The sequence below is a fragment of the Delphinus delphis genome, chromosome 21 (assembly GCF_949987515.2).
Source record: "Delphinus delphis chromosome 21, mDelDel1.2, whole genome shotgun sequence".
In the NCBI taxonomy this organism is placed as follows: Eukaryota; Metazoa; Chordata; class Mammalia; order Artiodactyla; family Delphinidae; genus Delphinus; species Delphinus delphis.
Window position 1 is genome coordinate 9,568,384 of NC_082703.1, and position 27,528 is coordinate 9,595,911.

Sequence of the window (27,528 nt, forward strand, 5' to 3'; positions counted from 1 at the left end):
CAAGGGATACAGTATGTGAAGGCACTTGGTAGACTCTACAGTTTACCTAAAAGCTTGGTGCTGTTAACGTGAGCTGGAAGTTTTAGTCACACTTTCCTCTAGAAGCAGAGCCTAGAGTGTGCCTGGGATCACGGTCCCCCCTCATCGGTGGTACTTCCCTTGCAAGCTGTATTCACACTGGCAGCCCGTCTGCAAGACAGTGTCTGTGCACCACCCAACAAAATCCACTAAAAAGTTTGAAGACGCTGAAAGGGAACCGTTTGTTCTGTCTTCGGTGTCAGACACCTGATGAGATTAAATTTTTATTGAGTTGGATGATTTTTGAGGAGCTCTCCATGTTCCATTGGTTGTTTTGACATCATACAGCAAGCCAGCTTGTTCCCTCTCAGTGAACAAGTGAATTTGTCTCTAAGTAAGACACCGTAGAGCTTGCACTGCCTACATTTCTTGCCTGCTTTCAACCTTTTATGCTATGAATCTTCTCCTCCTCTCTCCCTATCTTCCAGGCTCCTTCCATTATAAAATAATCATCAGCAGATAATGCAAGGTTGGTCCTTCCAGCTTCTTGACTGCAAACAATTGTCCCCTGAGACAGTAAACATCTCTCAGCGGAGACACTAGTGATTTTATAATTCAAGTTTTTTAAATATAATTTTTATAGGGATGCTTATTGCCATTTCCTATGAATATACTGGTTGTAACAAACAGTATTCTACTGATTATTTTTCTAAATTAATGAATTTATTGTTAACTATTTTATACAAAACACTCTGATAGCCCCTATAAATCATAGGAAAGAAGCATGAAACAGGTCCCTGGTTTCTCCCCTATAGACCTCGTAGAGATTTCTGTCTCTCTCCTCCATTGTCATGGCCTTCAACTCCTTCCACGCATCACTTTGACCCCTTGACTGGAGATCACTTGCCTCCTATTCGCAAATTTATCCAGTTACTAATTTTTATGTGTATAGGGATTTACGGATGTGGCCATATGTGTCCCTCTTTCTGGAAGTCTTTCCTGAGCCTTGCAAGAAGCTGGGTGACCTTACACAAATTACTTAACCTCTTTGTGCCTTCAGAGTCTGTGAAATAGAGATAGCATCTACCTCGAAAACTTGTTGTGGGAATTAAGCATTTCCTAGCACATTATAAGCACTCAATAAACATTAGACACTCCTACAATATCAATGGAATCTACCCAAAAACTCTATCAAACACCCCTTCTCTACAGCTACCATACACCTTGTTTATCTCTAGTATAGCAATACTTGCTCTATTACAATAGCTTGCATACTTGTCTTCCAAATTAAAAATAATACTATTTACTAAGAGTTTGCTATGTACTTTGCTTATATTAGAGCATTTCATCCACCCTGGAACTTTTGTGATATAGACAATCATTTTCATTTTTTTGAACTGAAGAAAGTAAGACTTAGGCAGAGTCATATACCCAAGGGCATTCACTTAATAAATGAGAGAAGCAGGACTTCAGTCCAAAACCCATGCTTTCAACCACTCACCACACTCAGCCACCTCCCCTGAGGGTCCAGCCTACCATGTCCGTGGGTCCCTGTGGCTAGTACAGTGTCTGACACATAAGTTTGCATTCACTCTTAATTCATTAATATAACACCTTTCCAAGGAAAGGCATAAATATTTTTGTGTTTCAACTAAATATATTAAGAGACACAAAAATGATGTGACTGTCCCATGGATCTGCGGGTAGCTTTTTAAAGGGTTAAGCTGACTTGGCTTTCTCATTTTAGAAGTGTTGCCATTTCCTTTTCAGGAAGGAAAAGACATAACAGGAATAAATTGTAGGCAGATGTCTCATTTCTCCAACTTATTATTCTAGGGTGGAAATATTGAGTGACATAATGCATCACAGGACTGTCATGACTAAGTAGGAGACAATATATCAAACAGGCATGGCTCTTAGAAAAACTACCAAACAAGCTTTAGCTAATGATGGATTAAGTGATTAACATTATGGCGAACGGGAGAAATGTTTTAGGGAAGAATGTATTATATTCTTTTTGCTAAATATTTATTTATTTGGCTGCATTGGGTCTTAGGTGCAGCAGGTGGGCTCTTTAGTTGCAGCTTGCCAGCTCCTTAGTTGTGGCATGCATGAACTAGATGTGGGATCTAGTTCCCAGACCAGGGATAGAACCCCGGGCCCCCCACATTGAGAGCACAGAGTCTTAACCACTGCGCCACCAGGGAAGTCCCAAAGGTATTATATTCTTAAGCAGAAAGTAATATGAGTTTCAAATCCAGTTTAACATAGGAGCCGTGAAAAATCACAGAATAAAGATATCCTTCAACATTAAATACAATCTATTGAGGTCTTTCCCAACAAAGAGTTTCTGAAGTGAAGATCTTAGGTTTTACAGAATGAAGGGACCAGCAGAAAAATAAGTCTGGGGGCTAGGCAAAGAAAAGTGTATAAAGGGCCTTGAATAGTATGTCAAGGAGTTTGACCTTCATTCAAAAGGCAGCTTTGGGGGGAGAAGAATGACATCAAGGTGATACATAACTCTAGATCAAGTAAGGGGAATTGAAAAAGAGAAATTTAGAGGCACTAGGAATACAAAGGAGGGAACAGATTTAAGGAGATATATAGGAGGAAGAATATATAGGACTCAATGGCCCCTTGGATGAGAAGAAGAAAGGAGAGTAAGACAGCAGATGGAAGATAGGAAGAGAAACAGAAAGGTTTGAGAGACAACGGAGGATAATGACGTATTGATGTGGGACAGGGTGGAGGATGGGAGCTGGGATGATAGACTGCAGGTTGGGGAGGCGAGGGCTCTGGAGGGTGGGGGAGGGGAAGCATCAGTCCCTAAGTGGGGTAGATTCTCCACTCTTAGACTGAGGAGGAAAGATAATCCCTTCAGTCTTTGACATAGTAAGCTGTGGCATATTCATAGCCAGGTCTATAAATACAATAATTTGTTGCTGGTGCTGGAGCCTTTAGTGGCAATGAGGATTTGGAAACTAATCCTGTACTACCTGCTGATATCACCTGTACCTTTGTGCTCTGTGCTTATTTACTTTTTATTTGTCTAAGGTTTGCTCCCACCTATGAAGTAGACTCCTATAGGCATCGTTGCCTTTTTGTATCCCCTAGAGAAAGGGGCATGGTTCCTAGTTTCTGCCAGGTGCTCTGAAAATGACCATTATTTAATTGATTACATGGTTGACTAACCTTCCCTGTGACACTCCCCCTCCTCCCATGTCTACAAATGCTCTATCCCATCAGCCTCTCCCTGATCCCTAGATGCCTTTCCTTGAGCCAAGCAGAATTAGTATATGTGTCAAACTAAACTGCTTTTTTTTGGGGGGGGGGGGAGGGGGTCTATTTGCCACAGCTCTTCTTATTGTTACCATTTTAAAATATTGTTCTATTGTCATACTTTCTACAATAACAAGGAAAACACTTCTGGCATTCCAAACTGACCCACCAATTTCTTCTGCAAACCAACATACGGGCTCTGTGACCGCAGGAGAACATTACTTTAGCACCAACCTCTGCTCTCTACAAAAGAAAAATGAGCTGCAAAGTTTAGGGACGAGTATACCTAACAATAGTCTGCCCTGCTTCACAGGGGGTGCTGGGGGAGGACTGAGTAAAACATGGTGGGAGGCAGCCGCGGAACAGACTCTTCTGAATGATCTGAATGCTTTCTGAATGCTAATTCCCCAGGTTGCATCGGACTTGGGACAATGTGGTGCCTTATTCGATCCTCACTGAAATAAAGCATAACTCTCCCCTCTTAAGTCTTCCCTCTGAACTTCCATTATACATGTTCTCCAAGAGTTTAAAGAAAAAGAGACCCTGGTAGCAACCCTCTTAAATTCCCCCCCATTGATGGGAGGCAGTAACACATAGTGTAAAACTTCCAAAAGGCTCAGATTCAAATCTCAGTTCAACCAACGAGGTTTGTGTGAACCCAAACCTCATTTTTCTAACAGTTAACATGGAGATGATATCCTTTGCCTTCGGAGTTGAGTACCTAGTGGATGTCAGGTACCAGCACGATGTCTGACGTACAGCAGGCACCTAAGAACTTAAAACTATACTTATTATTTTTTTTAAATACTTATTATTATTGATACCAAGCAGGACCATGTGGGGCTCCTGAGCACAGAAACCTTTCTGTGTCCCCCACTTCTTGATTACAAGAGATAAGCTTCATTCAGCCTCCATGACCTTCCCTCAGTTCCAAGGGGCAGATTTAAACAGTTGCTAATTAGGGAAGGGAGGGGATGCAGAGACAAGGGAGGAAGAGTCAAGAAACAATAGTGCAGCCTTGGGGCAGGTTCCTGGTTCCCTCTCAAGGGATACACACAACAATATCTTTGAGCTGTTTTGCATATACTGAAACCCTACCCCCCACCCACCCCCACCCCCCGCCGGGTGGGAGAAGTTAACTGTGTGCTGCCCACAAGCACAGAGACCCCAGACTGGTTGGAACCAGAAGGTTGATGATGCCGACTCCCACTTACCTCACCACCAGCCAATTAGAAGAACGTCCACGAGCTGATCACGCCCTCTTTGAACCATTACTATAAAACTCCTCACTAGTTATCTATTTTATACATATTAGTCTATATATGTCAATCCCAGTATGCATAAAATAGATAACTAATAAGAACCTGCTGTATAAAAAAATTAAATTAAATTAAAAAAAAAATAAAACTCCTCACACCCCCATCCAGGTTGGGACACATAATTTTGAGGACATTAGCAGGTTGTGGCCCCTTTGCCTGGCAAAGCAATAAAGCTGTTCTCTTCTACTTCACCCGAAACTCTGTCTCTGAGATTTAATTTGGTGTCGGGGTACAGGATTCAGCTTCATTATCTAGAAAATACAATTATTATTATCTGAGCAACGACCAACCAATATCCCCCCTATGCTGCTGGGCTGGGAAAAAACACAGAACTGGAGTCAAGGGGGCAGGGTTTCTCTCTCTCTCCTGGGTCTGTCCTGGATAAATAACCACTAGACACATGTGCTGGGGAATCTGACTAAAGGCATAAGGCATGGAATCCGCTTAGCATGGGAGCTACTTCCTCCTTTCTACTTGGGTTTTCTCATTGGAACCCAAATTATCAGGGTCATGTGGTTCTACTGTAAGGGGCACTATCCCTCACAAGTTCTCTATTCTTTCTTTTCTTTTTTCCTCCTTGTTCTTCCATTAGGTGCAGCATCAAATGTCCCACTCAAGGCCTGCCTGCTAAGGACAACCACTTTCTAGAGCCTCTCAGGACTTCCGGTTACCTGCTCAGCTCTGGCTGGCTCTGCTGGTGATTCCAACCTCACAGCCCTGCACCTAAGCTGCCTCAGATATTAAGATCCTTTCTTAAAATAATAAAATAGATAAGCTACTTGATGTATATTAGTAGTAATCATTATAGCACTCTGTGACTAAATTATCACTATCTCTTGCTCATGAGGATCCAGAGTCTTTGAAAGGGCAAGTAACGCAGGTCCAAAGAGTTGGACAGTCAGGCAGTAAGGAGTGGAGATGCAAACTCTGTCCAGCCTGCAGGGATCCCATTCTTTCTACTTACAGAAGCAGCACATGGGCAGCCTGCAGATGTGTTTGGTTTAGCCTGTTACAATCCTGGCCTTATGGTGTTTTTCAAAAAAATGAGTTCATTTCCAAGAGTTTTTTGAAAGCTAGATTCATTTTAAATATCCAATTTTTTACTTTTTCTTTAAAAAAAAAATCAGAAGAACTAGCAACACCGGGCTTGTTTTCCTCTGGGTGACTAGCTATCTGCTGAAGCTGAGGAACAAACTCTCCCTTCAGACAGACCCGATGTGCAGCTTCTGGGTGGCCACAGTCCTCACCACTCCCTTATGCCTTCTGACACTGCACTCTCCTCACTCTTTAGGTACCTGCCTGGCCCTGTAGACAGCTGACTTCACCCCCGTGTTGTTAAGTCCTGTTCCCAGGGGAGGGCACGTCTTACTCTCTGTTCTTGGTCTCAGAAGCAGCTGGTTTCCATCTCTACACCTGTACCTTGTGCCTCCCCCTTCCTTCTTCCTCCTGCCGTGATGTCTTCTTGGTTTTGTCTTTTGATATGATTTCTGATTCATGCCTGACCCTAACTCACCATCACAGAGATATGCTAAGCCTCTGGTTTGCCGGCAGTCAGGTTCTAATTCTAACTTGCATTGATCATCCAGGTTAGATTGAGGTCCAATCTGAATTACTCACTAGGTCTGCTCTTTCATTCAACTTGAACTACTCCCATTCCACCAACCCAGTCCAAGACTTCTCTGCAATTCCCTTCGGCTCCCTTGTAACTGCCCCACACTGTGAGTGAGCCAGTGTCTGGCCCAACACAGAAGTACTTTCCTTCTATTTGCCATCCCCCTTTCTCCCCTCCTCCATCTCTCTGGCTCTCCCAGCTCTGTCCTCACAGCAGAGCCGAGAAGGGGGACCTAAAGACAAGAAAGGATTGATCAGTGTTCCCTGAACAGTACAAGATGAGGAAATTTTTTAAAAGCCCTCTAGACTTCATGCTTCGAGGATGTTTCACAGGGAACTTGACAGAGACTTGGAAAATACATCTCATATAAGAAAGAAGTTGAAAAGGGCAAAAAAAACCCTACAAGTCTGACAAGGAGAAAAAGAAACAAGGTGTAGACCAAACTATTGGGACTGAAAACCCTATTGAGAGCAAAGCTGGCTCTGACCTTCGTGCCTCCCTAAATGAAAAGCAAACTTCTCCCCTCCTCCCTCATCCCCGACTTTGTCAAGCATGATTGATGACACAGCTTTTGCTGAAGACACTGCTGAAACGTTCTCACATATAAAATGAGAGCTCACCTAGCTCTTATCTGCAGAAGAAAAGGCACACTATTGTAAAAGACAGATGCCTGGCAATTAAAGAGAAAAGAGTGGAAGGGAACACAGTTGCTGGCAGCACGGCACGCCACCTACCTGATGTTCCCCATCGTGCTGTACCGTGATGGTCCCGGTCTTTAAACTTTCTAGGGCAAGAGTCAAAGACATAAGGACACATCCCCCACTACTCTCCAAATAAACTCCCGTCTTAAAAAAAGAAACCAGTTAAAAAGATGAAAACTCTAATTCGAAAAGACCCATGCACCCCAATGTTCATAGCAGGACCATTTACAACAGCCAGACACGGAAACAACCTAAGTGTCCATGGACAGATGAATGGATAAAGAAGATGTGGTATATATGTTCCATGGAAAATTACTCAGCCATAAAAAAGAATGAAATAATGCCATTCTTAGCCATGTGGATGGACCTAGAGATTACCTTACTAAATGAAGTGAGTCAGACAAAGACAAATATCATATGATATCACTTATATGTGGAATCTAAAATATACAAATGAACTTATTTACAAAACAGAAACAGACTCACAGACATAGAAATCAAACTTATGGTTACCAAAGGGGAAGGGACGGGGGAGGGATAAATTAGGAATTTGGGATTAACAGATACGTACTACTATATATAAAATAGATAACCGGAAAGGACCTACTGTAGAGCACAGGGAACTATATTCAATATCTTGTAATGACCTATAATGGAAAAGAATCTGAAAAAATATATATATTTATATATGTGTATAATTGAATCACTTCGCTGTACATCTGAAACATTGTAAATCAACTACACATCAATAAAATAATTAACTTTTTGAAAGAAGCCAGTTAGCTCCTTTTCTAACCCATCCTATCATGTATATTTCAGCTTCCAGCCCTGTATTCCCCCTCCTAGATTACAGCTGACTCCTCATTTTCACCCACCTAAATCCTACACATCTTTTAAAAGACAACTCAAATTCTCTGTCATTTCTCAACTATCCCAACATACTATGCCCTCTTCCTTCTCTAAATTCTACAACAAATACAACCTGTGTCCACATCACTCACCAACTAAATTGTAAGCACCTCAGAATCAAAGCAAAGACATCATTTTATCCCTACTACCATGGTAACATTTAATAGGTTCAACAAACATTGAAATGAATATGACACTCTGCCATAATCTTCACTACTTATTTCATTCCATATATATTTAACTCCAATAAGATTATAATTCCCTTGAGGTCAAGGACCATGACTTAATGTATTTCTCTGGCAGTCTAGATGGGACCCAGCCCACAGGAGGAAATAAATATTTACTTGATAGAGAGGTTGATTGATTTAAAGGAATTTAAAGCTTTCAAAACAAGTTAACAGTTGCAATACTAGACATTCCTTACTTTAATAGGAAATACCACTTTACAGCTAAAACAAAATCGTGCAGGCTGTGGACAGTCCCAAAATTTCTCAGTGCCATTATTTCACTAAGTTCTAGAGAAAGCCCCAAGTTTGCCTCTGGGATGTTCAAATACCACCTCAGAATGAGTGACCGGTGTCTGAGCAGCCATCCTGTGGATCTTACTTCAGAGTTCTCCAAGTTTATCCTCGGAGGCAAGGGCATATCACACTTAATCAGTTCTGTTTTTTAAATGCTTCTGCTGTGAGTTCCACCTGGGACTTGCAGATCCGGATGAGATCCTGATTTGCACATCATTGTTGGTGGCCAGTCCCTGTGATGAGAGCTCAGCTGTCAATGGGGAGTGAAGCAGGATGTCAGCCAGCTGCTCCTTCCCTGCCTACCCTCGCAGTCCTTGAATCTCCAGGGCTGATCCAGGGGGAAAGCAGTAAAGACAAGCAGGTAGGATTTGAAGGCCAGGATTAAAACCACACGTGGAAAAAGAAAGACCGTCATTAGGTTGTTTTCCTGTCTTGTAATTACTGCTCTAAGACCATCAGCTTTAAGTAATAAGTTTTTGAAAGCCAAAAATTTTAGATACAATTTTGTATAAGCAAATCATTTGTGTGCACAAAACTCTGTATTTTCTCGAGCAAACAGCATTTTTCACATGCAAATGGCTCTGTTAGAGCTTTAGCTAATTGAGCAGTGTGTGGAATTCTATGCTCTTTTGCAAGCACAAGTGGGAAGTGATACTGGCGTAGCTACAGAGAATGTTGACAAGAGTGGCTGGGGGTCAGCGGTACTCTTTGCCTACAGTTGGGTGGCTCTGACTCCTTGGAATGCTGTAACTCTTGAGAAGTGGAGTAGAAAACTGTCTGAGGTGAGTACACGGTATTTTCAAGCAAATTACTGGTAAATTGATCATTGTCATCACATCAACCAGGTTACTCGAGGCTCAAACTCACACGTGCCATCCGAGTTAGCATTTCAGCATGGCTTGGAAGAAATGGTCTGACGGGCTGTTCTGTTGGGTGGTGCTGTTGGGTGGTGCAACTGCTCCAAGCCCCTCTGCCATCCTAGAAGCTGCATTAACTGCAAGTTGGCAGCACACCGCAGTTGGGTACTTGAGGAGAGTGTAATCAAGGTACTGTTTACAAAGGAACGGGCAGGGGTCAGGAAATCAACAAGGGTTTGTACAGCACCTTCAGACTAGTAAGCGGTTGCAATCTCTAGACCTGAAGGGGCAAAGGAATGGGTCTGTTCATAGAACCTGGAGGGACAGCTATTAAAAAAGGACCACCCAACAGGAGTTGTGATCTTTCAGTTGACCGAAGGCAGCCAGCCCATCATGACCCTCAAAGAGAAAGCCAGAGGGATCAATACTCGGACCTCATTCTTCTCTCTCCCTCTGGTGTTTTGCCAGCCTCCCTCATTGACCAAACCCAGCTGGAAAGCAGAAGGCCAAGGCATCTCTTGATTCTATCTATACTGGTCAACCTCCCAGGCCCAGGGCAGGGCGTAGACTAGTGTGGAGAACAAATCAGAGATATCCTGCTTAGGTTCCCTGGAGCCAAAGGTTCTGCAGGCCTTTTCCTTTGTCTCCTATTTCAGTATTTCTAAGCTCCAGAACTTCTCTGAGAGCTAAATCACAATCATACCCTGCCTGGCGCTATTCTCCAGTCTCAATGGAAATTTTCATGATTAACAATAGTTGTCTTAAACCTATAAGAATCATTCTTAAGATGGCAATAAATTTAACTTATAATGCTACTATGGAAATGGTTAAGGGTTCATCAGTGGTCATAGATTTGATCGGTTTAGTTTATTCCCTAATCATAGACCAAAGCCATTGCCTGTATAACAGAAGCCAAATAGGAACAGAGACCTCTTCTCGTAATTCTTCGCCTCTACTTCTGCATGATGTATTTTCCAACTACTCCTTTTCTCATTAGTTTCGCTCCTTGTAACTGCCTGTTTGTATTAAAATAATCACCATCTCACAGTTCAGATTTAATTGTTCAGTAGTTATTTAATGTGTGCTACTTTATTTTTCCTCCCTGCCTAAATTACAAGCTCCCTGAAGGTGGAGGGTGTGTATGGTACGTATTCAAGCATCTATTAAGGTCTCAATAAGTACTTCTCCCATGTAATAATTCCCCAGTAATTCGCAGGTTCTTGTTATCAGCATTTATAGAATAGTTTCTATGCACCTAGAACTCTGACAAATTCTAAGCTGCTTGAGAGCAAAACCAAGTATGCTTCCACAGTGCAGAGCACAGAGCCTTTCTACATAGTAGTAATTACTCTTGAAGGTTACAGGAAGGAAAAGAGTGGAAGGGAGGGAGAGAGGAGAGATAGCTAATTGTGTTCCTTGTTGGTAAAGATGCTCATTGCATTAGGCATATGGGCAGTTGTTAGATACAAAGCAAGCAGAGTGGCTGGAAAATAACTTGATCCATAACGGAACCCATATAGTGTCGCCTAGATGCTGTGAAGATAATTGGCCTCTGGGTATTTCAAATATGGTCTTTGTTCTCCTTTGATAGATGATTCTGTACATCTTTGTGTATAATAAGCCAACTGGATGTGGGTGATGCCGTGATTCAGATATGTGCTTCCCAGGAGCCATAAAGAGATCTCAAATACAGCTATAAACACCTTTGAGAGATTGTGCAATAAAGAAAACTTCCTGACAAATTAGCTACAGACTCAGAATAACAGAGCTAATAACACATCAGCTCACTGCTCTTCCCAGCAAACACAGGGGGAGAAATGTGTCAGACTGAAATTAATCAATCTAACACTCACAATCTGGAAATTTTAGGGAGAAAAAAAATTGTTTCTTAAGGAAGATATTTCTAAAGCAATATTTATTAAGACATAGCTTCATCTCTCCTTTTATTTATTTATTTGTTTATTTATGTATTTTTGGCTGTGATGTGTCTTTGTTGCTGCGCGCGGGCTTTCTCTAGTTGAGGCGAGTGGAGGCTACTCTTCTTTACGTGCACAGGCTTCTCACTGCGGTGGCTTCTCTTGCTGTAGAGCACGGGCTCTAGGCACACGGGCTTCAGTAGCTGTGGCACGTGGGCTCAGTAGTTGTGGCTCGTGGGCTCTGGAGCACAGGCTCTGGAGCTGTGGTGCACGGGCTTAGTTGTTCCACGGCATGTGGGATCTTCCCGGACCAGGACCCGTGTCCCCTGCATTGGCAGGCGGATTCTTAACCACTGTACCACCAGGGAACACCTCCGTTTCACTTTGGCCCTGCCAAAACAATCTCTGAGGTAAACAGCAGGACCCTACTTCACCCAAAACTCTGTCTCTGCGATTTAATTCGGCGTCAGGCTACAGAGGCTGGATTCGGCTTCAATATCTTGCTTTTCCTTAAGCACGAGACGTGTCAACACAGCCAATATGCTATCAAGCAAACTACATTTGAAGATTCAAGGGGGGTGGCCAAGAGCTATTAATATGGTGATCATTCACCTAGAGACGATCAGCATTTCATGCAATTGTATTCATTTCAAAATACGCAAGAAATTAATCCTACAGCTAAGTGTGCTTTCCACCTTGGTAATACTTTATGGATGCAAACTATAAAGCAGAAAGCAGAAATTTTTGTCAGACCATGTGTCAGAAGTAATTATTACTGTAATAGAAGGTCCACCCAACCTGAACGGGACACATACACCACCATGTCCCACAATGTAAAAAGACAGATTGGATCCCACTCTGGAAGAAGAAATGTTTAAAGTGTTGGAAATGCAAGACTTCACGAAACAGACAAGGAGCCTTACAAAGTTCTTACTCCGTTAGGTATAGGTGATGCTGTCTTTTCACACAGAAAGGTTAACGGATTCAAGTACTTTAATTCTATCTCTGCTCCTTCCACCCCATGGCACACATAGTACTAACTTTCTGAAACGAGTTCTGGATGTGGACCCTCTCTTGCCATCCACCCTAATAATTCAGTATCAGACTGACAGTCCTGCCCCATCTTATCCAGATCTGCAGGGGACCCCCGACACGGGCATAGGCTCTGGCTGTCCCTTCTGGGCAAGTGTGCATGTTTATTACGTAGACTGGAAGGCTGTTATTGCTAATGATTTTGTTGTTGCTGTTTGGAGAAGGGAGACGTAAGGATCGGTGTGATGGGTGAGACCAAGTAAGGAAAATCATGATAAACCATTATAGCTGCACTGTGCAATATGGTAGTCCCTAGCCACATGTGACTAGGTAATTTAAACTTAAAATTAAATAAAATTTAAAATTTAGTTCTTCAGTTGCACTAGCCATATTTCCATCCTCAACAGCCATGTGTGGCTAGTGGCTGCCCTATTGGACAGCATAGATACAGAATATTTCTGTCATCATAGAAAGTTCTTTTAGACGGTGCTACACGCTAGTGTGTTACCAAGCCTTCTGGCAATGTATCCTCTTGGCTCAAATTTCATTACCGTTTGTATAGATAACAGTTTAGATTCTGCCTGCCATTTTTTTCCTTCATGGTGTCTCAAAAGACCATCATGTTTATGAGCAACTAATGCTTGTTCACATTCCTCTGTATGAAGTTTGTTCTTAATATTGTCTTGGATACTAATTAAGTGGGATTTGAAAGTAAGAACGCATTGGCACAGTTAAGGTTAATGGCTTAATCCTTTAGCACAGGAGACAACTTCAAGAACTTGTTTGAAAGATTTTTATTGAAGCACAGGGAATGCACTGTTTCATTATCCATGAGCATTGTCTATTCTGCTCTCCCTGGGAACAGTGCATCTATATGTCCTTCGAGTAACCGATACTTAGAAAATGTTTCCAGGTCTTTGCATTTCTTACTACAAGAGTAAACTGCTAATAAAAGAAGATGGTTGTTTTTCCAGATAATTCTAGATTCACCAAGATCCGTATTTGATTTTTAATCTCTTTCTTAGAAATTAACTTAGTAAAGAGTTAATCATTTTTTATTTAGGAATATTCTAGGTAAACAGCTGATGAAGTATGAAAAAATAACTTCACTGGTTGCCAGGGGATAGGGGATGAGGGAAAATAAGAAGCAGCTGGTAAACTGGTACAAACTCTCAGTTATGAGAAGAATAAGAATAATCAGACAATCAAGGATGTCTCCAGGCATTGTCAAATGTCCCCTGGGAGACAAATTACTCCCCTCCCCTCCTTGTGAACCATTGTCCTACAGACAGAGAATTATACAACATAGAAATGACAAGGGCTTTAGAAATTCTTCAATCAAGCAATCCAACTTTTAAAAATAGAAAGGACTCAAAGAGGTTATGTGACTTGCCCAAGTTAGTGGCAATGGCTAGGTATAAATCCACCATCTCCCTGGAGTGCTAGAATAGACCATTTGAAAACTAAATATTTTTTATGATTGTTAGTTTCCAGAGTGTTATTCACATATGCAGACAACTCAAATAAAGCCCTGCAAGTTGATCCAGGTTTCTTATCCTTCCGTGGGTAGATCAGTATCAGACTGACAGTGAAACCAACACAAGAGTGTTGGTTTCACTCTTCAGAACTTTTGTGGCTAAAATTGCCTCTAATAATGGTTATCAAGAAAGCATTTCTGCTAATTAGCAGGGGTGACACAGAGGTCTATGGAGCCACATAGGTAATTTGCACAATACCAATCTCTCTCCTTTCCCTTGAGCTGAAATGCCTTCTTCCTCTTTGTGCAGAGAGGATGCAGATGGAGAAGGCCTTCCTTTCTGGGCAAGGAGGTCATTCCTCCAACTTCCTCAGAGATTTGGCCATCAATCAGCCATCAGTTGCCAGGGGTTAGTTGGTTTTGTTCATTTGTAGTTGCATTTTTACTGAACAGAAAAGGAACATCAGTAGCAGCCATGGAGATTTCTAGGCGTCTCCAATCTTAATTCTTCCTTGTATTGAAAGGCATAACAACGTCAGTAGAATTAATTAAATTGCTTTCGTTGTTCTTCATACCTCGCTCGCTCACACACACACTCCTGTGTTAACACACATTGGGAGTGCAGAACACACACTTACACAGGCACCCACCTACACAGGAAGAAAAGTATGCTAATTTTTTTCATTGGTATCTTTTATCTGTGGTTTTGGATCACTTTGAAAGCATATGTAAAGAATACAGGGATGGTGAGACAACCAGGCTTTCTCAAAACGCTGAACGTTAAGTACCTTGACGAGTCTGCTTCAGTCCTCTGAAAACACAGGAATTTACTAAATGATTAACCAACAACCTAATAAAATTTTGATTTTTCAATTTTATGGCAGTGAGAAAAGCTATACGCATTCACTAGAAACCGTACTTGGAATTCTGGTCTTTTCCCGAGCTAGTGACCTGCTCTCTGGTGATGCTGGGCAGTGGCAGCCGCAGCTCCCAGGCAGCCCCGCGATCACGAGGGTGAACACATGACACACTGACCACCATTCTGCACCCAGACAACCACTCTTTTCCACTTTCTGTACAGTTTTCAATAAATGACATGAGATAGTCAACACTTTATTATAAAATAGGCTTTGTGTTAGATGATTTTGCCCAACTGTAAGCTAATGAAAGTGTTCTGAGCACATTTAAGGCAGGCTGGGCTAAGCTCTGATGTTCTGTAGGTTAGGTGTGTTAAATGCATTTTCGACTTACAACATTTTCAACTTACGATGGTTTATCGGGACATAACCCCATCATAAGGAAGATCGGTATAGATGCTAAGTACCCAATACCACTCCAGCCACATTTTACAGTGTAGGAGATGGGGCCCACATTGTTGGAATGCTTTCTACATGGCCAGAGTGCTGGAAGGATGTAAGGCAGGCTCCACCCTCGGGTTTCCAATCACTACCGACCCAGTGCTGTTTCTACTACACCACGCCATTGATATATAGCCGTTACTGGCTCATCCTTCCATCTGTAGCCCCTGTCCCATTCCCTCGGGGGTGACTGTGCTCCCGGAATCATCGGGATGAGCGTGTCTTGGGTGATGGTGGCGCAGGCAGGGAGCTCCCTTTGATTCTTCTGATGGTAAAAAGGAATAAGAAGATTGAGCTCAGAGAGATGAAAAGGAGCTTTGAAAAAAATAAAATTTCTATACCAATAATGTTATTTTCCACCCCTGGGAACTTCAATTGTCCAACAGAACTTTCCAGGACACAAAGCCTTGCAAACTCACATGTGGAACATTCCCGCATATACTGAGCAACTATAACTGGTCCCCAGGTCCTCTTTCAATCTGAAGACCAAGAATTAGTACTGGAAAAGCCTTTCCTCCCCACATCCTTTCCTGTCTTTTATGGTTGAACAACTGGGCTTTCATCTCTAGCAAATTGGGGAGAGACACGAACACTCCCTCAGGGAGAACAAACGCAGCTAAAGGAAGACAGTGAAACTGCCTTTCACACAACAAGCTTCACGTTTCACTTTTCTTTCCCCTTTCTCCACTCTTTGTTTCATCTGGGAAGAAAACTTATTTTTAAAACACCATACCCCCTTTCTGTCAGGGGGTCTGGCTGGATTGATAAATAAAGAGAGTCATCGTAATGGGGATGCTGTCAGCAAACTCCTTCTTTGAAACAAATAAATGTGACAAAGGAGAATGTTCAAGGGGCCCCTGGGTTCTATAAGAGAAAAGGAACAGAAGATTCGTTTCCACAGCAATATCGGACTGGACTTGGCCCAGAGGAACCTCCCTCACTATTGGAAAGGCTTGTCAATTAGCACATCAGACTCATCTGGTCGCTTCCCCCCTAATGCTGGGGGAATGGTTTGCACAAGCCTCTGGGCTGTCCCTGGCTTTACCCCATTCCAAGTCCTGCCCGTTTCCTATCTGTTTTCTGCTGGGCTCCAGGTGTTTCTGTCTGCTGCAACACATCTCTGGTTACCGCAGACGTGCTGGGTTTAAATAAGAATCAGACTGCTCTCGTTCATCTCCATGCAGACAGTACCCTTTGTCAGACTCAAAAATGCCCATCCGTGTAAAGGGTTTAGGGAGAACGCAGGATTGACTGAGGAACGAGAGACTGGCGTGGCAGATGAGCCTCAGAAGGAGACCGTTTTGATCAGTCAGACGCGAGACAGAACCCGTGCCCTCCTCCACCTCCAATAAAATGGTGCCGAGGCTGCCTGGCGCAGCTAACTTCCACGTAGAGTGGGCAGGCCACTGAGTCCCATCCCGATGAAAGCAGAAGCCTGGTGCATTTGATTTCAGGGAGGAGTGTCTGCATCCACCTCCAAACTGAATGCCCTCTGCTCTGGGAGCCTCACTATAATAACCAGATCCCTGACTCCGGTCTGACTCTGACCTGGTAAGACTGGGGCTTACCTCCACGGGGGTGTCATCAGGGTAACCAACACACGCCGTACCACCAAATACTGTTTGCCAATCTCCTGCCCAGGTGATGCTCTCTCGCCACTCAGTGACGTGGCTTATCTTGTTATTGTTTCCAAGAAAGTCTATCCCCCTGAACTGTGTGCTACAACATAGCTCTTAAGGAGATTTCAAGTTGCTTTTAGTCTGTGTGAGAGAATTCAATTAAATACTCATCAAACTTGCATCTTCTTTTTTCCCAGCTCACAGCTAAACTCCATTTCACAATCAGGAGTGGCCGTGAGACAGAACTCTGGCCAAAGGAATATGGGCAGAAGTGCTTCTTTCCACATCCAAGCCTGACCCATGAAATATCCCATTCGATCCTCCTTGTTTCTTTCTTCCCTTGCCTGCTGGCCTGAGGCAAAAAAGAAAAAAATCCCAAGAAGGACTTCAAAAGCCCAGGAGATGCTTGAGTCCCTAGAAGAAAGCTTGGGGCCATGGATGTGACTGAGGTGAACAGAGCTTCTCCGTCAACCTGCACTAGACCAGGACAGGAGCAGAAACACAAACCTTTCTTAAGTTAATCCAGTGAGATTTAGCAGTTGTTTGTTATAGCAGAGAGGCTACCCTGGTGTATACAGACGGGCAGGAGAAAGACCTGTGTTAGCTGCCCTGCCCTGTGATCAACTTGAAGGAAGTCAAACCTTAAGTCCCTTTTATATCCCCAGCCTCCGAGAGAAAATATGCCATATAATCATTTGGAGACGATGAAGTGGGGACTTCTAAAAGAAGAGGGAAACATCTGTAAAATATGGTAATATATGCTATTGTGTGTCACATGGCAAAATTAAATTAGCCCTATTGTCAAGGTCAAATGTGCAGTGAAAAGAAGAGAGCAGAGAACAACTGCTTAGGACTGGGAGAATTTGGAAAGTCTTCGCGGAGGAAGTACAAAAGGTAAGTAGAATTCCCTCAATTAGAGGAAAGGGCATATTCAAGGAAGAGGAAACCCTGCGAGTTAAGCAAAACTGCCTTGAATTCTGTGGCTGTTCTCACAGTGGCAAGTGGTCCCCCAGAGGAACAAAATGTTTGTTAATGGTTAAAGTGGTAAATGTCATGTTATATATTTTTTACCACAATTTTAAAATCCTTATCATCATGGAGCTTATAAGCTAGGAGAGAGAGAAAGATAATAAGCCAATTAAAATATCAAATAAAAAAGTACATTCTAGATCAGCTTTGGGTCTATCCCCATTTTACAGATAAAAAGCCAGAGAACAGAGAGAAAAGGTAACATGAGTTTACCCAGTAAGACCCTCATGACTCACTCCTGGGCCAGTGATCTTTCCACTGAACCAAACTTCCTTTGTGAGGTGGTTCTACTATCTCTGTTTTATCGGAACCATTCGATAATATACTAGAAAGAGAACAGGTTCTGGAACCGAATTCAGATTTCAGAACCGTTGCTTCCTGGAAGTTGGGTTTTGAGATTTCCTTCTCAAATGGAAATAAAAGACCAGCTTCATAAGGGTTAAATGTAATTTAATGTAATTTGTTACACTTACCCCTAGGTACAAGGGAAGGAGTCAATGAAAATTAGCTCCTTTCCTAGGAATAAAGGTGTTTTTTGTTTGTTTGTTTGTTTGCTTTGTTTTTGTGGGGTTTTTTTAAGAAGTTGAATGATCTTTATCAGAGTTTTAGAAAATCAACTCTGGCAATAATATGAAAAATACAATAGATTTCAGAAGCAGAAGATTGGCGTTAGAGACCGGCTAAGTTATATCATTAAGGAACAGTGAAGGGTCCTCCCAGAGAACTCTGAATGGCTTTAGTTGTAGGAAATTAGATTGACCAAAACGTTTGGATTAGCCAATGAATCACCAGAGTGCTAGGCACAACTGCACCGTGCAAATGTAGATAAAACTTAATTGTGTTTGGGGAAGTTTTTCAATTGAATCATGACTATACATTTCAATTCAGCATGAAAGATTTTCATGGCGGCCACATCACATGGCAGTACCAGAGAATCTTTGACTTCCTGTTATCATTCATATCAGTCTCCTGTGGGTACCAGCTGACGGTGACCGATGAGAAAATATACAAGACCAGGTCATATACCATAGCATCAGTAAAGCTGAGAATGCAGCAGATTATTGGAAGAATTCAGCTAGACCAGGGCAGTGCAATCCTATAAGACACGCCCTAGCTTTAAACCTTCCCAGAGCTTCCTATTACCTACAGAAATGCTTCTCAGATGGTGATTCTTCTTGGACCTCCTGCATCTAAATTACCTGAAACATTAGAAAGGCATGTTCTCAGCCAGGCCTGACTCATGACCTACTGAATTGTCATCTCAGTAGATAAGCCAGGAATTTGCGCTGTAAACGCTGGCTCTCTCCCCCCTACCCTGCCGTCCGTAATCACACAGAAGTTTGAGAACCACTAGCCTGAAACATAAACTCATTCTTCTCAGCATGGTGCTTACAAATCCTTCATAAATTTGCCCCAACTACCTTTATTCCCTCATCATTCTCTCCCACTGGTCCTATGTTCTAGCATACGGATGAATAACCATTTCTGAACATACTGAACTTTTCCCCAACCTCACAACCCCAAAATATATTGTTTCCTTTGTCTAGACAGCTTCATCCCTAACCATCTCGTAACATTCCATTCATCTCAATACATGGTAGATACTATATTAACCTTTGAAAAACATTGAGAAATCAGTACCCAAAGCTCTAACTGGATCTTTGCTCTAAGCTCATGGCGATGCCTCAGTAAATTGCACATCCGAGGAATGAAAAGGGAAAGTGATTGAGTCTGGCCTGGGCTTCCCATTGTCAAGCAGACTCAACTGTGTAATAGCAGTCCTGACTCTGAAACCCCTCCTCCACCAGGTGGGATAAGATGGGTTCAATGACACATGATTGCTCTTCATTCAATGTTTGAGTGAATGATTAGACTAGATTAATTGTCTTGATTCCCCATTTCATTTTGGTTAATTTGAACAGTTGTTTACGTCCATTCAAATTATGGCCAATTTAGTTAAAAGCCCAGTCGAACTGTCTAAATGTTTTGAATACTAAACAATGGGTTGATTGAATAGATTTTTCACTCTTCAACTGAGTAGTTTTGCAGGATAGAGCCATGGCCTAATATAGAATACAAGACTGGCCTTCTGTCTTTGCTGAAAGGCCAAAGGAGGTACAGTTCAGATCAATGGGCAGTTCCAAATAAGCCTGGATTATTTATACAGGTGGACTAGCCCATCATGCCCACAGCCCAGGCAAGCAGGTGAGACCACCCGGAAAAACAGCACAGTGCACCTCTCTCCATGTTTAGGCCACAGCATGGACCCAGCAAAATGTGACGAGACCAAGAGGTAAGGAATTCTGCCCTTTCTCAGAGGATGCTGTCCTAGGGCAAATTTCCTAGAGCACACAGGCTGCTGGTGGCATCACAGGTTTTTAGACATAATTGCAAAATAGAAAAATATGCCTTTGTCACACTTCCTTTATTCTTGACTCTGGCCATGGCTTTCACAATGACCACAGACTGCCCACCAAGCTCTGCTTTCCCCTGACACTATCTTAGATCCAAAATTAGTTTTGACTTTTACCCATCAGTGAAAATATATCCTTTCAAACACATAGCCCCTAGGAGACCATCTGATTAGAACGTTGGTGATTTAAGGCTTTCCTGCATGCTGTCCTCTCTAAACACATTGCTCTCTCCATCTTGTCTCAGCTAAATGTCATCTTCTCATTGAACCTTCCCTGACCACCCGCTCTAAGGATGTTGCACCCTCCCCCCATCCTCTATCACATCACCCTGTTTATCTTGTAGCATTTCTACCATTGTTCAATTGTTTATTTACTTCTTTATTGCTTATCTCTTTCAGCATATTATAAGCTCCATAAGAAGAGGAAATACGTGCTATTTACTGCTCTGTTCACAGCTGCTAATAGAAATGCCGAGCGCAGAGAAAGCACTTTGTAAATATTTGTTGAGTGAACAGATGATTGGCATAACTATCTCAAGAAGGACTTATATTTTTGGAAGAGCAGCTTCCTAACAATCCAGACCAAGTAATGGTTAATGAGCAAAAGAAATGACTCCCTTTACATCATTTTCTTTTGCTATTGCACCTACACTGTACATTTGTACAATCTCTTTAAGTTTGCATTGCTCATGACCATGAACTTATGTACACACCCACACACACACACACCCACACACACACACGTTAGTTGAGTCATGTAACTTTCTAGAACAAAGTTCGTAAAGCAGACAGAGACTACGTCTATCCAGTGGGCAGTTGGACTGGAAAACAGCTGGTCTTTTTTTTTTTTTTTTTTCGGTACATGGGCCTCTCACTGTTGTGGCCTCTCCCGTTGCGGAGCACAGGCTCCGGACGCGCAGGCTCAGTGGCCATGGCTCACGGGCCCAGCCACTCCGCGGCATGTGGGATCTTCCTGGACCGGGGCACGAACCCGTGTGCCCTGCATTGGCAGGCAGACTCTCAACCACTGCGCCACCAGGGAAGCCCCAGCTGGGAAGGCCCAGCTGGTCTTTTATTTCCTTTGTCCTCCTCCCTGCTACCGATTGTCTGGGCCAGATTCATCACGGAGTGGCCCAAATGGATTATAGAGCTGGCTGCAATGACTGGTTTGGACCGTGTGCATATCACATAAGTGGACAAACAGGCAAAAGAGTAATAAAGAAAAACCCCTTCTTTAAGTTCTTTGTACTCTGCCTGTTAGAGTTTACTACCCTTCAACCCTGATAATACAGAAGTAAAATATTAATGCACCCACTTAACACTAACGTCCATAATGATAATGGACGCCTTTGTAGCCAATTTAGGGTCTGCAGAACCGAATGTTATAAACGTAATTTCTTAGTTTTGTTTTACGATAATTGGTAGTAGTTGGCATTAAATCGTAATACCCAGCTTCAAGACAGCATCGAAAAGCGCCAGCCCTCAACCGGAGTTGTCCTAAGGCAAAAAATATGCTGGAGTTATGTGATGAAAAACTCACTAAATAAGACATACCTTCTTCCCTCTCTTTTCCCCATGTACACACACACACACACACACACAAACACACACACACACACACACAATGTTCAGGAAACAGACAACTAAGGGTGTTAAGGAAATCTAAAACCATGGCTAACTGACAAATCCCAGAGCCATTGTCTCCTGCGGGGCTGGAAGTCACCACGCTGTGCGGGGGATAAATGGCCCCATCGCACAGACAGATGAAGAGCCTATCTGAAGCAAACAGCTCAGAAAAATAGAGAGAAAGGAACAGGGAACAGTGAAATCTTTATCTCCAGAGCGAATTGAGCTTCTTAAACATGGCAGTCAGAAGAAAAGAGCTTCTACCACCAGCCAGAAAAAGAGAAAAAGCCCACAGCCTGTCTCCAGGCCACTGGCTGACAGGGCAGTGCAGTCCTGCTCAGCGCCCTCTAGGGGTCATCCGGGGTATTGGCGCTGGGCTGGGGGCTGTACCCCGAGCGGTGACCCTGGAAGAGTGGTCCCCAGACCAGCAGCCAGCAGCATCACCAGGGAATGTCTTTGAAACGCAGCTTCTCAGACTCCACCCTGGACTTACCGAGCCAGAAACTCTAATCAGCAATCTGTTTCAACAAGGCCTCCAAGTGATTTTATCCACGAGGTTGAAATGGTTGCCTTGTTCTGAGCAATAGGGTGGGTTGGGAGGCCTGCTTCACCCCGTACGTAACTCCAAGAGGCATGTCAGCTGCTCAGCATTTCTGCCTTTGTTATGGACAGATTGTGTCCCCCAAAATTCATACGATGAAGCCCTAAGCCCTGGTACCTCAGAGCATGACTGTATTTGGCGATAGGGTCTTTAAAGAGGTAATTATGTTAAAATGAGATCGTTAGGGTGGGCTTTAATCCAATCTAACTGCTGTCCTTATAAAAAGAGATTAGGACACAGGAGAGACGCCAGGCCGGCATGCACACAGAGAAAAGGCTGTGTAAGGATACAGGGGGAAGACAGCCACCTGCAAGCAAAGGAGAAATCTGCCAAAACCTTGATCTTGGACTTCCAGCCCCCAGAACTGTGAGAAAACAAATTTCTGCTGTTTACACACCCCAGCCTGTGGTGTTTTGTTATGGCAGCCCTAGCAAACTGATACAGCCCTCTTCTAATTCCCGCCCAACTTGGCAGGATTTCATCATGGTGCTGTCAGAGGCTTCTCTAAGATCTTCTGTCACTGTGCTTAGTATATCCTGTGACAATAGCTTCAATTCAGCCCTCTCTTGCCAACAAGACTATGTCTTATCCACTTTGATTCCCCAATGCGTGGTGCATACCTAGCTCAGATTACCTAACTGTTAACCAACCAGTTAACACATGAAAGAATAATAATGGCTTGGAGAATTACTAAGTACGGCTTCATGATCTATCCCTCTCTCCTCATTTATGCAACAGGGTTGTCTATGAGATTAAAACTGTGAGCAGATAGAATAAGGGGTGCCCAGAGAAAGAGAACCAGGCATAGCTTTATTGACATTAAAAAAAGCCATTTTTGTCCTAAGCCATTCTGTCATCTAAGCCTGGCCACAGTGGTTGTCCTTGAACAGGTCTCAGTAATTAATGATCTTGTGGGAACAAAAGAAGGCGGAAACATTGCCTGTTATGCCTGTGATCAGGCAAGAGAAGTAACAACACCAAAGGTAATGCATCAGTTGTAAAGATGCCCAGTTCTGTTTCAATGATTCACCAGATCAGCTGGAACCTAAGGGAGGATGTTGTTGACCTTTTCTGACCCTCGTGACTTCAATCAACTAGAGCTTGGATTCTGTCCTCTGCTCAAGCCTCTTCATGAATATGCACGTACACTTAGCTCAAAACTTCCAAAATTTTGCTGTTGGGGAGACACTGCATTGGGAAAGATCCCCAGTGTCCTCCTGACTTGCTGCAGGTAATAAATCGTTCCTTCTCTGGATGTTTGGCTTGGTTGTGTCTTTTGGCTCGACACCCACCAAGAGGTGAACCCAGTTTTCAGGTAACAAAACTTATAGAGATTCAGTCTTTGAGGCTGAGAGGTCGATGTAATCTTTGCCTGAGTTTGACCATATTTTTAAAAACCTTGAAAGAAATTCAGCTGACTCAAGTTTAAGTCTCTACTTTGCTATTGATTAATCATGCGACCTAAAGTATGGTTCTAAAACATTTCTCCCTAGAGTTTCCTCTTACGTAAGTGGGAATTAAACAGCACCTACTCCTCAGATGATTGTAGGGAGGATTAAGCAAGATAATTCTGCCGTTGATTTAGTGCTGTTACCTACACATAACTAACATTTACTGAGTACTTATTATTCATGAAAAAGTTCCTTTTAGAAGAAAATAATTCACTTGAAACCCAAGGTATCTCACATGATTTCTTGTCTGAAAGTGTATGATCAAACCACTTAAGATGGCTGTTCTCTTGCTCTCTATGCATCCCCTGTTCAACCAGTCCCTGTCTCACCTACACTCTACTCACTTAACTGACTTCCCTCTTAATCACAGTCTAATCAGTAAATGCTTACTTGCCCCCAGCCCCAGCTAGTGATTATTCTAATCTTTACATCAGAATGTCTCCACCATGATAATCTATCAAAGGGGTAGTGAGGGGGGCATGCTCCTCTGCTGGTTTCCCTGGTAACTGATTGCCAACCTGACATCAAATTCCCTCTATAACTGTTAACCTGGTAGCCTCCCTCCCCCCCACCCCCCCCCACCCCCGCCCCCTTAGCAAAGACTCCTGCCTTATCCTGCCCACCATTGGCTACACAGGGTGGGGTATTGCTCCAGGACTTTTTGGTCTCAGATATGTATAATCCCCTATCCAATAAACCATTGATGTCTCTGTCACTGTCTCCGGGCTCTTTCTTTGGTCTTAAGGCTTACAGATCTGCAGTGTGCAGCCCATTAGAAAGGCTATGAGTTTCACAGGGTCACTAATTTATCTATTTCCACCTTCTCATTTCCTTCCTGTTCCTCTCAATTTGTGCCACCTCTATATTCCTTATTCCTGTTCTCTTTTCCCAATACTATTGTGTATTGGTCTGCCAATGTCCTGAACTTTGTCCTTTTTATCTATATAAAAAACATAAGTTAACTTGTGATTTACTACAATTCTGAATGAGATATTTTAATTCTAAAGCAAGATAGATAACATTGTGATTCAAATGTGTAGGATTGATTCAGTTCTCATTACTGGTGAGAATGGAACAGCTGTTAGCAGCATGGAAATAATTAAGGTATCATAATAGACAAAAAAATCTCAAGCTAAGAGTTAAGAGCCTGGTTCTTTCACTAATTCTCTAACTGAACAATTTATGTTACCTCTTTGGACCTCAATTTCCCTACCTGTGAATGACATGGTGGACTTTTTCTTGAAAAGGATCATTAAAATATATATGTATTTAATATCTTGCAATCAAGTTAGGAGCCTGAAGAGCTAGGGGGTAGGGAAAAGGGGGTGGGGAAAAAAGATGAGACTGTGAGCAATGAGGTGCTGGTGTGGGTCCTGATAACAGGGTCAGGGAAAGGGCGGGTGATAGAAATCACTCAGAAGGAGACATGGTGATGGCTTTTTTAGTTACTGTGTAAGACTCCATGATCTGCTCATATACTCTAATCAATAGCTAGTACTCACCTGCACAGGTTAAAATCACAGAACTGGGATCCACGTTCAGGGCAGACAGGTCACTGCAGTTTGGGTTTCCAGAAAAAAAGAATCTGGAAGGAAATTTAACTGAATCAAGATGCTCAACTTCCTCTACGCTATCAGATGCGTTTATTCAAAGTATATCTGTATAATCATCAACTTCACATTTTCAGGCTTTTACAATCATTGGGTCTTATTTATAATGAGTACCGTCTTTGTACTTTTCTCTAGTAAGTGAAATTAGCATTCTCTCATGAACTGTAAATGCTAAATTGCTAATAACCTCCCTGGGGGTTTCTTCACATGATGATGCCTTCAATGATTTCATCATAATTTAGCAAATTAAAATATCACAATTTATACTCTTAAGCATAATAATTTCCCTAAGGTGTGATCTAAAAGTGGTAGGTGTATTTTTAAATAACTCAGTAAAATCTTGGATAAACATTAACCAAGAGACCAATTCTAAAGAAAGAGCCTCTTTTTTTTTTTTTTAAGGAATTGACATCACGAGCGGAAACATACTTCTTGGAGAATTCAAAAATTGGTAACCAAACAACTGAATGTCTGAAGTCTCAGATAAAAAAATATTGCAATTACAAAAGTCATTTTGAAAGAACTTGTATATGTTAATTACCATCACAAGGGCCATAAAGCATGAAATTTCACACTTTTGACAGACTAGCTCCAGGTAGAAAGCACTGTAGAATCTAATGTTTATTCCACTGGAAAAGTAAGAAAACAATTTTCCAGAAACCAAAGGAAATAACTTCTCTTTTTCTCAACCATTTACAGACTCTAGGGAACTAAGATACACTGAAAGAGGTAGCAGCGAACAAAACAAATTATAGCGCAAATTATAACGGGTGATCAGGGAACATAGGGATGCTTACTTGCCTACAGTTTCAAAAACACAACTCGGCTATATTTAAAATTCCTATGAGACCAAACTTCTACTTACATTCTAGTTTAGTGGAAAATAAAATTTTTTTGGAAAAATCAAGAGTAAACATTGCCAAGGTAGTTCATATAGAACTAGGATTCCAAGAAAGGCCATTCAGAAAATTCTGTCTTTTCCATTTTTTCAACTAAGGGGGAAAATGTGTATATCTTCTTTTCTGGAAATAGGAGAATAAATATAAGAATAAAATTTTGTATTTCATTCACTCATTCATCCATTCATTTATTCAGTCTATTTTAATTTAGAACCTATTCTGTGTCAGGCACTGTTGAGATTCAGAGGTGAACAGAATAGAAGTAAACCCTGCCCTGAGGACAGTTAAAGTATAAATGTACAATTAAAGGATTGCTACTTATTACAGCTGCGAAGAAGGAGATGCCCTTGGTGCTCTGAGAACATATGGATAATGTGACCTAATTAGGACAGGGAGGATGTTCCTGAGGAAGAAACACAGAAGTTGCCATCTCAGAGGATGGAGCAAGGATGAGTGAGCCATCCCTAAGGACAAATGCCCTCCATTACATGAGACCAGGCAATAAAGGGGAAGGTAGAGCGAGTGTGGAGGAGCGCGTGGGAGGTTTCACAGTCCACACCGGGAATTAGTATCACACCATCATGGTCCACCTGCCATGCAACAGAACTTAGTTATCTGGGCTGAGTACAAAGGTGTGATATTGTGATTTACAGTAGAAATAGGATATAGTCTTCATCCCATTCCTGGTGCAGAGCTTCCAAAACCCTTGGAATTTCCTGTGGTAACAGTGATGAAGGTATCTTTTGTTATTTTAATGAGGTGACTTTCTGAAAGTCACCTGGTTGGGGGGGGAGGGGCGGGGTGGCGAGGTGGGGGAGCCAACCACTTGATTAGAGAGGGTTGGAAACTTCAGTCCCACCTCTGACTCTGGGGAGGGGAGAGAGGCTGGAGGTTAAGTTCCATCACAAACGGCCAATGATTTAATCAACTCTGTCTATGGAATGAAGCCTCCATAAAACCCAGAAGGATAGGGTTTGGAGAGCTTCCAGATTGGCGAACAGGTGGAGATTCAGGTCCACTCAGAGAGGGCCTGGAAACTCCACACCTCTTCCCACATACCTTGCCCTATGCACCTCTTCCATCTGGCTGTTCCTGAATTATTATTTTATAATAAACCACTTATCTAATAAGTAAAATGTTTCTCTGAGGTCTGTGAGCCACTCTCACAAATTCACCAGAAACTATCACAACATTGTAACACAACTATACTTCAGTAAGATAAATTTTTTTAAAAAGTAGTCACGTAGTAAATGTTTGCTATTGTTAACTACATTACCACTG